This window comes from Uloborus diversus, chromosome 6 (assembly GCF_026930045.1).
Source record: "Uloborus diversus isolate 005 chromosome 6, Udiv.v.3.1, whole genome shotgun sequence".
Lineage (NCBI taxonomy): Eukaryota > Metazoa > Arthropoda > Arachnida > Araneae > Uloboridae > Uloborus > Uloborus diversus.
In genome coordinates, this window is record NC_072736.1 from 92316249 (window position 1) to 92328420 (window position 12172).

General features: G+C 32.5%; 1 protein-coding gene across 2 annotated transcripts in view; it reads left to right on the plus strand.

The window, feature by feature from the left end:
• Positions 1-12172, plus strand: part of LOC129223884 (uncharacterized) — a 61208-nt gene continuing 49036 nt past the window's right edge. The window contains exon 1 of one of the 2 annotated variants that reach the window (XM_054858255.1): positions 1-93. The gene's annotated coding sequence lies outside the window, so the exon portion shown is untranslated. The remainder of the gene's footprint in view (positions 94-12172) is intronic. The other variant, XM_054858254.1, reaches the window with a different exon arrangement.

Here is a 12172-nt window from a genome sequence, read left to right on the forward strand (position 1 = left end):
GAAATGGCAATGAGTTAGCTCTCTGTATTGTTATACGTTGATAAACTTGTTATGTGTTGTTAATTTCGATGTATTTATAATTTGTGATTTTATGTAAGTTCAGTGTAGAATTTTAATTTTTTCTAAAAAACACTTTGGTTATTTTTGCATGAAATTTTTCTTTCTGTCAGTGTCGGACGAAAATGTGCCTTTATAAAAATCATTATTAATTTAATGATTAATGTGTAATGCATTGATTAACTATATATTATCGTGTGAAAATACTAATCAATTTCAAGCCTAAGGTAATCGATTATTTTCTTAAAAGTTGAAAGAAAATTTAATCAATTAGCAACTGATCCGTTCATTGAACTCGCCATTTCATTATCTGTATATACGGATAATGCTAATGCGGATTTTTTTTGGTAAAACGAATTTTTATTGCAATTTTTGGAGAAATTATCATAACGCGATACGTTTGAAGCGTTTTCAAAGATTTTGGGCAAAACTGCCATAATCAATATTGCTGAAATTCAATGTTTTTTTTAAACTAAACAAGCCATTAATAAAGTCTGAAATTTACTTAAAAATAGAGATGTACATAGTACTCGGTAACTACTCGGTACTCGACCATTTTACCGAGTACTCGGTACTCGGCCAAATTTTGATCAGATACTCGGCCAATACCGAGTAGTTGCAAAAAATTGAATATTGTCCAAGACAGGTATTAAAATTTACAAAAAATCGCAAGCATATATAATATTCTGCAATCATTTACAAATCAAATTTTGAGAATAATGAAGTTTGTAATGCTTCAATGAAATAAATCTTTATTTTAATGTCCCTAAAGTTAATAAAACTAATTTATTAAAAATTGTGCCGAAAAGGTAAGTGTGGAAAATATAGAATTTTTATATAAAAAATAGATTTTGCTACAAACGAAAATTAGTTGTAAGAAGTATAAAAATACCTTTGCTCTTAAAAAATAAAACAACGTTAAAAGCACAGTGCAGGAAAACTGCAGACACGTGTTTTCGCCTTACAAGGAATTCCTTTTTCAATGCACAAAATGTGAGCTCGTGGATTTAAAGGCATTTATTTTTTTTTTTAAAATTCACAATTGCTTTAAAATATTTTCTGCAGAGCCAAAAATTTTCTGCTCACGCCATTTGTCTGTGTTAGAGGTTTCCAACTGGTGGTTCGCGAACCCTTGGGGGTTCGCGAGAGGTTTTCAGGGGGTTACCGAAAAAAATATAATGGCAGAGTTTTTACATGCCTGTTTCTAATGAAGTCTCATTTATCTCTCGCACACCCGATACTCTTATAATTAAAATATTTGTATTCCCTGACATATTTTACACTTAAATAATTTAGTCTATCATTGCCCTAGATCATGCTGAAAAGTTTCTACTTATGAATACAATGTCTTCAGATGAAATCCTTTTCCTCAGAAGCTTTTGATCAGAAAGATTAATTAAACTTGATGAAAAAATTACACAGGGCAAATGACAGCATCAAAAATATTTTGAAGTTTTGTTTCTTTACCATTAATTTGAGTCCAAGGAAGAACTATCGCTCTGCTCTTGTGTTGTAAAAAATACATAGAAGTGAGATCACACCAGGGTTGCCAGACATACAGGATTTCAAGGGACAGTCCCATATCATGAAAAATTGTCCTGCGTCCCTCGGAACTTCCATACGGGACAGCTTAGGTCCTGTATTCTAGCTGATAACAATGTTTTACAAACGAGACATTATTTTAAGGGGGAAAAGTAAAGCGAAAATTGAAATAAAGAACAATAAGAAAATCAAAGAGCAAAAAGTTCCAAGATGGCCGACTCTATAGTAAACTGCTTGAGTAACTCATTGATTGAGTCAGACTTGGATTTACTGTCAGTTTCAACACTTTCAACCGACAATACCAATGCTAATTTTGAGACAAAGCGATCAGCATATACCCTACTTAGAGAACAAAACTAAAATTTACTGAAGTCAGGGTGTTAAGCTCATATAGTTAACAGTGCATTATGCTATGCTTTTGATGCTTTAGAAATTGATGTCAAAACTATTGTATTTAAAAAATTTCACATTTTTCTAGACTTGCAGTTAAGCAGAATGAGCTGAAGGAGTTTTTTGAGTTTGCTAACCTAGAGTTTAAAGAGCAACTAAAGTTTGTCCTGACACAATGGCTAAGTTTAGCTCCTGCTGTAGATCGACTCATTAAAACTTGGCCTGCTCTCATGAATTATTTTATAATCCATGCCTAACCCTCTGCTGCAGAAAATTATTGCTTTTAAGTTAGAGACGTACCGAGTCAGTAGCACTTTGGCCGAGTACCGAGTACTCGGTCTTTCACTACTCGGCCGAGTTACCAAGTCCCAATTATGTTTTAAGAAGAACCACCGACACACATGTGATGAATTTTGAACTTATTGGAATAGTAGTATAGACCTCCTTGTCCATATAATAGTTTTTAAAACTAAATTCCTGCTGAAATTCAGTTACGCATTATATAAATAATTTTGTTTGTATCAAAAATTTTACAAAAAAATTTATTTTTAAAATTAAAAATAAATAAATAAAAGGTATGATTAATCAAGTTGGAATTAAAACAAATTACAGTAAAATCCCTCTAATGCGGACACTAACAGGACATTTTTTTTTCTCCGCAATAGAGAAGTGTTCGCAGGATAGGGGTTTAATAATGTTATTTGCATTGGAACTGGGGAAATAAAAATTGTCCGCATAAGAGGGGTGTCCGTTAGGAAGGGTTTCCCTGTATACCAATCAATTATAGTTCTAGTCCGCCAAACATAAATATTTTTTTTTGATACAACAAATGTCCAGGAACACTGCAGAGATGTGTTTCTGCCCCCTCCCCCCCCTGTTACAAGAACGTCTTTTTCAGTGCATAACATGTGAGCTAAAGAATGTAAAGACTTTCGACAAAAAAATCCGACTTTGTCGGATGCCTTTAAGACTGTCCCATTTTATGAAAAAAACTTCCTTTACCCAATAGATGGCGCAAAATGTTGCACCCTGGTTGTGACGAAAGCATCATGCTCGTTGTACGTTTTAGCCGCAAACTAGTTTTACAACTGACAGGATTTACGCGACATCCAGAAAAGGGGACAAACCGGAATTTGTGTGGAGGAGATATTGTTCTTCAGAGGAGTCAGTGAGGAATGTCTTTCATTGTTCGAAACACACCCCTCAAGTGCCTTCAGGCATTGACAGCGCAAAGGAATCGGAAAAGCAAACAAAACCGCTGCAGAGAAATGAGATGAGAGCATTTTTGCTTCGATTTGAAGTTTAGATCAGAAATGATTTCGTTATACTAAGGGTTCATCTTTTTAACCGCGGAAACTTTGGTAAATTTATCGCAACATATTTTAGAAATGTCTTCTTTTTGGCTATTAAATCTACTAATAAAAGTTGTCAATCTAATGTTTTTTTTTTTAAATATTAATCTTTAGAAGCTTTGTTTCCTTCATGCTGCATTTATAGAAATTGCTAAATAGTAATAGAAAAGACTGGAAAGTTTGTTAAATCAGACTTGGACAGTTTAAAAGAAAATTGTGTTTGAAAGGTCACATTTTTTTTAATCTTTACGAGGAATTTTACCTTTTGTTCATGACAAAGGTCCACAAAAATTACCATGGAATTACAGAGAAAACTTGGTGGTACGAATCTTTTAAAATTTTGAAGAAGAAAACATAGTTTTTTACGGCATTTAACAGGGCCCAGTCGTGCAAAGAGGGGGAGGAACAGCCCCCCCCCCCCCCCCCCCCCGAGATCGATCTTAGTTTTCGCCTAACTTGGAAATAGTCGGGGGGCTACGGGGGAAGAAACTGCAAATTGTGATAAAATTATGAAACTCGGCATGCTTGTAGACATTGTATAAACAAAAATTTTACAAAGGGGAGGCATTCCAAAATCCCCCCCCCCCCGGCTGCCATTTCTGGTCCAGAACCAAAAACGGCGATTCTTTTTAAATTTTCGTTATTATAATTTTTTTAATCATTGGTTGTGTCATTCCATGGATGTTTATTACATTTTTTATTATTTAAAACTCCAAAAAAATCTAATTTCAGAAATAACTTCACAAAAAATGGTTTTTTAAAAATAAAATCAATATTTTTAAATTATGATAATACCCCCATAACAGAATTACAGGTTTCTGAGTTTGAAGATACATTACATTTGTGTTATATCAAAGTAGGATTCCAGTTATCCAAACTCTAATTGCCCGAACTGTCCAATTATCCGGTCATGATGCCCCTCGTTTTAAATGACTGAGCACGCATAATTGAAACTATTTGAGAAGGGTATAATAGAATAAGGACTTGAAGAAAAAAGAGAGAAAAAAAATTAATTTTCAGACAACATAATTCTAATAGAAAGAAATTTAAAGTTAATTTTAAATTTCTGTTCATTATTATTATCGCTATTGTTGCTGTTTTTAATTCTCCGTCACCCAATTGATCATCAGTAAGCTTTTTCTCATTTTATAATTAAAAAAAACAAAAACATATATATATATATATATAAACAAATTCAAGTTTTGGAGCACCGTATCAAAGCTGGTGCTTTTAAAATTAAAGTTTATTAGATCATAGATTTCAACTAACTTTAGTATCGTTACTGAAACTTTGAAGGAGTTGATTTTGTGTGTGTGTTATATACAAATATACGTGTACAATATACGAATTTTGTATTAACTTATCCAATTATTTAAGACATTTTTAAACACCCTTTAAACTGTTCCAGACCATTTCTTAACAATATATTACCGTTTCTTGCATAAACAGCTGAATTTTTACCGTATTTTAAAAAAAAACAGCAGTATTCAAACGATGCACAATATCAATTATCAATGGGAGAGAGAGACATGAAAAAAAAAAAAACAGCACGGTACATATACAGTATGCAGTAATAATAAAGCACTACACTGTAATAGTACTATACAGTATTGCTGTGCTATCTTCGATCAGTGGCGGATTTACATTCTTTTCAAGGGGGTGGCGGTTGAAAAATGTGGAAGCCATATTTCTCCCCTCAACCCACTATGTAGGGGGGAGGGAATCAATTGCCCACTTTTAGCCTGTATTTTAAATTTTAATCACCCCCTATTGCCCCTCACAAACTTATCGCTCCCCTCAAGAGTTAAATCTCCCTTTTGGTGGCTATCACCCCCAGGTTTAGAAACCACTGTTCTAAATCATAGCAAAATGTATCATCATACCAGTATAGTGTAGTCCATGGAAGAAAAAGGTTGGAAGATACATATAGAAATATAAAAATTATTAATGTTCAAAAAAGAGGGGAGGGGCGAGCTTCGGTTTCAAATTAAAAAGTGGGTAATGCTGTCCATCTTCGACTACACTGTCTCAACTTAATTTAAAGCAAATTTGTGGAATGTACTTGATTGAAATTAATAGCAAAAGCTAGTAATTCCTTTAATTCTATATTATTGGTTTTCGAAAATGACAGTTACGGAGGGGGCGGTCGTCTCCACCACCCCCCTGGTAAATCCGCCACTGCCTTCGAACCATTTTTTAGAGTTTCAAGCGTTCAAGAATTCCTTATCTTGTCACAAATTTTCACTTTTTCTTTCTATCTTCACAAACATAGCATGAAACAGCGTGCTTTGGTGCAGAATATTTCATCACCTTTCATATTTAGAATTTAAAATATTAAAAGAAAATTGTGGAGTTGTTATTTATACACACTAACAAAGCGATGTTTTGACTAGCGCTGGGTGGGAACTAGAGCAGTTAGTGATGCTAAAAGGATGAAAGTATATTCACGAAACTAATATTTAGTAGTAAATAGCGAAGCCGTCATTTTGCGCCACGATTCCTTTCCAAAAGTTTTCGTGTTGTGGGTGAGAAATTTGCGTTAGCTCTAACATTCGTTACTCGAGAAAAACTCGCGTTATAGGCATTTGGCGTAAGTTGAATCGCTTTGGAGCGGAAGCCGACTGTATATGAGAGATATAAATGTTCAATTTTGATTGGGGAAAATGTAAATTTATCATACATTTCACGACAGTATATTTTTGAGTATTATAGTTTAAAGTTGGTTGTATTCAAAACGTTGATCAGAATAAAACATGCGTCTTGTTTTGCCACAATGACTTGAGCAGAAAACGGACAACCAAGTTAGAAAAGTTACTTATTGGATTTAGTTCAAGCACTTCTCTGCTTCCCAAACGTGATGAAATTTTAACTAAATACTGATTTTTTTTCCTTTTGTTTTAGCAAGATTAGTGAACTCCCCTCCCCCCCCCCTTCGATGATGAGTAGTCATTTGATTGTCATCATTTTTATTTGGAGGAGAAGGGAATATATACTATGACTACGAGCATTCTTCGGAAGGGCTAGAGAGGTGAAAACCAGGAAAATATGTAGCAAAAAGAGAGATCCAATGGGGTATTCCCCCAAAAATATTTTAAAAATCAATAAAACGATCTATCCTTCCTGGATTTCGTTTCAAAGTTTATTTCAGGTCCGTCATTTGGGAAATCAGGGTGAGGAGGGGCCATTGGAACCCCCTGGATTTTAGAAATATTTTTAAAAAAAGTAGTCTTTTTGTTCATATTTTTTGTTTGTTCCTTTAAATATTAGGCAAATGATTGGATAGGTAGCCTCTCCCCCGGAATTTTTCCGGAATTGAAGTTACCAAAACGTATTTTAATAAAGTTTTAGTGATTGGGGGGGGGGGAGAAATGATTGGGGGTAATATGAAGGAAACTTTGGAAATTTAAGTTTCAGAAATAGAATAGTAGATTATCTTTGATGGCAAGGCGAAACGATCGGAGACCCTCACCCGGAATTTTTTTTTAAATTTAAATCCTGAAAAGGAATGTTTGTACGGTCTTTAATTATGCAAAAGGAATAGAAGGCACTCCTGTGAAATATTTCCGAAATTGAAAGCTTAAAAATCCATTTCTTTGCTATTTTTAGGGAATGGGATAGGGTTCTAGGAACTTCTCGAAAGATTTCCAAAATTAAGTCCTGAAAACGCAATTACATGACATCTTTCAGGATGAGGGTTGGGGTTAAGAGACTGTCTCACAAAAAAATTCGATATTGAAGTTCCAAAAACTAACTTTCAGACAATTTTAGATAATGTTATAGTGAGGTTTTTTTCGACTCTTTCGCGGCAATTTGTAGGGATGCAAGTCCGTAAACCAAAATGTAATAATGCTGAGGGATCATCAGGCTCTTTAAATTCGCCACTACGCTCAAGTATTGATGCTTCTCTAAAATGATTTTTTTCCTCTACATATTTTAGTTTTTAAACTGTTTAATGATATGTTTTTGAATGTGTTCTCTTATAAGAAATTCTTCGCGACTCCCTTGGAAGTCACAACATGCTGGTTGGGAACCGCTGATCTGGAGCATTAGTAATTAACCAAGCTAGTCAATTAATGGTTAAAATATTTTTTTTCTCAATAAAAGTTGTACTATACACATTCATATCTTTAGCATAAAAATGTTTGTAATTACTTTGGTATAAAGAAAAAAGCTTTAAAACTAGCATTTAACTATGTCATTACTACAGGTAGATCGTGTTTGTTAATTACTGGCGTTGAAGGCATTTTAGATCAATGCATGTAATCGACCAACCTTCAATAACAAACAGCATAAATGGATAGTTATTAAATGCATTTTTTTTCCTTCACTGAGAATAAGCATTGATCAGCATATCTCAGTAAATGAACCTGTAAAATTAAATTTAACCTAGAAAAAGGTGATTCAACATTTTATCTGATAACAATTTGCACCAGTAAGAAAAGTGACTTCATTGAAAACTTCTAGATGTCTCTGTAAGTATATCGTACGTAACCTTCATAATGGTCAAATCAAAACCTTTGTTACAACTTAGTTCAACTTACTGGCTGATGGTCAGTAACTCGCGGATCACACTATAATACTTCCTGTGCAATTTAAATAAACGCTTATCAATATCATGTTTACTTAATCTGTTACTTTTCCAAGTCTAAAACTTTAAAGTATAAAATTGAGATGAAGATTTACTTAATCCATTTGCACAAATTTGACATTTTTATGCTTGTATTTGCAATTTATTCCCAGAATTTTAAGCTTTGTCTTAAAATTTTGATACATTCAAATATAAAAACCATTAAACGTTACATAATATACGAAGTACCTACTTTCTAAAAAAGTTTCGTGTCTACAAGGTAATGATTTGAGCCTATTACGCGTACGCACACAATATGTAAAAATCTTTACTTTTCAAGTTCAATTTTTTTTTTTTTTTTTGAAAGTTCATATATTATCATACATAATACTTTGCTCTTTGTTATAAAGGGCAAATATATGCACAAAGATGTCACACCTGCGCAAATGGATTGAGCAAGGTTTTTTTAATTAAATAAGAACTATTTTCAGATCATCTTTGTCCTTCGTTAACATTAGAAAATATTAATTACTTCTTGAAAAATAGTTAAAATCGTTGTTGAAATAAAATATCACGAAATTTTAATGATCTCTGTTGCGTCAATTTAGAAAGATATTCATTGCGGATTAGGAAAGATTGTGTGGCGAGCACTCGTAGGCCAACCCTCCAATTCTAGTTCACCCACCTGTTTCTAATAACACGGAAAATACACACGGGGACGTCCTCCCTCCCCCCTTTCTCTTTCCTTGACTACAATCACTGCCGCCTCGAGCCCAAGCTACAAGCACTGACATCCGATACCACTGGCCATCACTTCGGGCACACGCATGGAAAGCCTCACTTTTTCGCAAAAATCTAGTTCATCTGCAAAACTGACTGATGGCGATATTTGTCCGGCGGGATCTCCACGCGATCACGAACAATTGGTTTTAGAGAAAAAAAAATCTAGACTGATTTATGAAGAATATGAAGGAATGAAACTTGTTACAGAAAGTTTATGGTCCATATGGAATCATTTATTAGCATAAAAATGAGAAAAAAGCCGAGCTATTAATAAAATAGACCTTAATTTCACGTATCCTTACTTATTCGAGTTTTTGACGCCATCTATTGGCACTTTAGGCAACTATAAGATTAGTGGACAGAATCGAGTAAGTTTCAGAACACGTGAGCATTGAAAAATTTTTTAATGATATTTACAAAATATTTCAATTGCAATGCGTCTACATTGTTTCTATGGTTCAGAGAAAAAAATCTCGAATCTCTGTGTTTAGATGATTTTTCATGAATGTGTTTAAGAGAAATATTTCATATTTGACAAAAAGTACTTTTTAATATCATTTTGTGATAAATGTAGGTAACTCAGCAGCAATTTACTTCATGCACGTTGTTTTTTACACATTCATCTGATATAGTAAAAAGTTTCATTGCAATCCGGCGATTAGATTTTTTTTGTCGCTGTTCCCAAAGAGTCAAGTTTAGCATGTTTTTCTACCGGAACAGCCTTAAATCTACAAGCTCCCATTTTGTGCATTGAAAAAGGAATTCCTTGTAACGCCAAAACACATGTTTGCAGTGTTCCTGCTTCCTGTACTTTTGACGTTGTTTTATTTCCTTTTGTTTTTTAAGCAAAGGTATTTTTATATTTTTTATAACTAATTTTTGTTTGTAGCAAAAATCTATTTTTGGGCAGTTCTCAAAAGGTGGGAACAAAAAAGTTAACTTTGTGCAATTTCAAAAATTTTCGAATTTGATTTCAATTTTGCTTTTATTCTATAGTATGCATACCTAGAACACAATAAATGAACATGAAAAGACAGCAGGTATTTGTAAAAATTGTTAATTAGCAAATTAAATTAGCAGTCTGTAGGTAACACATTTTGGACATTGTTGTCCTGTAGGTAACGGATTTTGGACATCATCATAATGTAAGTTTCACCATTTTTGACAACTGTTAATCTGATTTTTAACTTTTCCAATGAAAATTTTATTTACTACTTTTTGAATTTTGCAATTTAATGGTAAAGAGGATATTAATGAAGTACTTGAATGGCTATACGTACTGCTCTTTACATATAATAAAGTTTTGGAATGATTTTGAAGAAGTTGATGAAAGGTAGAAAAAAGCTTCATGGAAATAATTATACAAACTTGTAGTTTGATTTATTGGGACAAATAAGGAATAAAAATAGAGACAAATAAATACGATATATATATTTTTAAAGGAAAAATACACAAAATATGCTTTAAGAAAGAATGTAAAAAGTGACATCAGTTTTAATAATGAATATTTTTTCTAATGTCATAAGAATTAAAACGATGTCTAAAAGAAAATTATTGAAAAAAGAAATTCGTATTTCTATTTGGAGATCGTTAAATTATGTTTAAAAGAAAGAAGAGAAAAAAAAATTCTAAAATAATAAAAGCGGCGGGAAAAAAAAATTGCTAGCGCAGGTGATAAAGGCGCCAAACTGGTGCAGCTGACGATTAACTACATTTGTCAAACTGGAATCCTCCTCTGGTAACCTTTAGCTTATCGTATACTGTGTTGTCGCCAACAGAGGTTTGCTTGGCGATTTTCGCGCAAAATGGCTTTCGTTCGATCATAGCAAGCCATGTTTCTACTGTAATTTATGTATTGTTCAATGTGTAACGTATTAATTATGCAAAATACCAATGGATTAAAAAAGATAACATCATAATAATCTTTTTTATTGATGTTAGAAGACAGTGGATTACAAAAAAATTATAAATAAACGGACAGAATTATCGGCGTCAAGATCGTAACGCTATTTGGACATCTCACATGTATGTTTAAGAAAAATTACTTTTCTTCTAAGATACTGCATAAAAGCTTATGAAAACACTTTTAAACAATTAAAAACTGATTCTGAGGATCGATAAATACCTTTAAAACGAAAACATCATATACTTAGTGTTTAACGTATTAATTATGCAAAATACCAATGGATTAAAAAAGATAACATCATAATAATCTTTTTTATTGATGTTAGAAGACAGTGGATTACAAAAAAATTATAAATAAACGGACAGAATTATCGGCGTCAAGATCGTAACGCTATTTGGACATCTCGCATGTATGTTTAAGAAAAATTACTTTTCTTCTAAGATACTGCATAAAAGCTTATGAAAACACTTTTAAACAATTAAAAACTGATTCTGAGGATCGATAAATACCTTTCAAACGAAAACATCATATACTTAGTTCTCAAATAATAGCATTGTAAAGATCGTAACTTTTGGACATGCATCAAATTTCAAACTTACTTTTTTCTAAAATCGTTTACAAAATAAATAATCTGTCTTTACTTTTGTTATTTGTGTAAAATATTAACAAAAAATTATTCAGTGTAAGATTCATGCCTTTAATTTTTTTTTAAACGTATGGAAATAATTCAAAAAAAATTTTTTTTAATGTTACATTTGCTCAGTTAACGTTTTGGTATGTCCAAAATTGTGCCATTTAGCAAACAAAATATTTTTTAAGGGCATTTGAAGAGCTTTTTTTCCATAATTTATGTCAATTCTTGTCTCTATACAGCATTATAATTTACCTCAAAAATTTTAGAGTTAATTAAAATGAAAGTTATTTCGTGTTGAAGCTTCAAAGTTGAAGTCTGTGTTTGCTCCCACCTTTTGAGAACTGCCCTTTTAATATAAAAATTCCATATTTTCTATACTTACTTTTTTGCATAATTTTTAATAAATAAATTTTATTAACTTTGGGGACAATAAAATAAAGATTTATTCCATTGAAGCATTATAAACTTCATTATTCTCAAAATTTAAATTTGACTTATAAATTTCAATTGTAAATGATTGCAGAATATAATGCTTGCTCTTTTTTTTATAAATTTTAGTACTGTCTTGGACAATATTCAATTTTTTGCAACTACTCGGTATTGGCCGAGTATCTGATCAGAATTTGGCCGAATGCCGAGTAGTTACCGAGTACTCGGTACGTCTCTATTTTAAGTAAAGAAAGTACAGCTGAAGCATGATGTGAAACCAATGAGGTTGCATTAGTTTTCCATTTTCTCAGTAGGGTAACGGCACCAATAACAGACATGCTTAAGACATCGCTCTCAGGTTAACACAATTTATTGAGCCTTTCATTTATTTAGACCTTTTAAACTGCTTTTCTCTCATGCAACAACATCTCATCTAACGTTTGGCTGCTTCTGGAAATTGGTTGGGAATTAACTAATTCCTCTGAATTAGTTAATTCTATTTTTATTTGCTC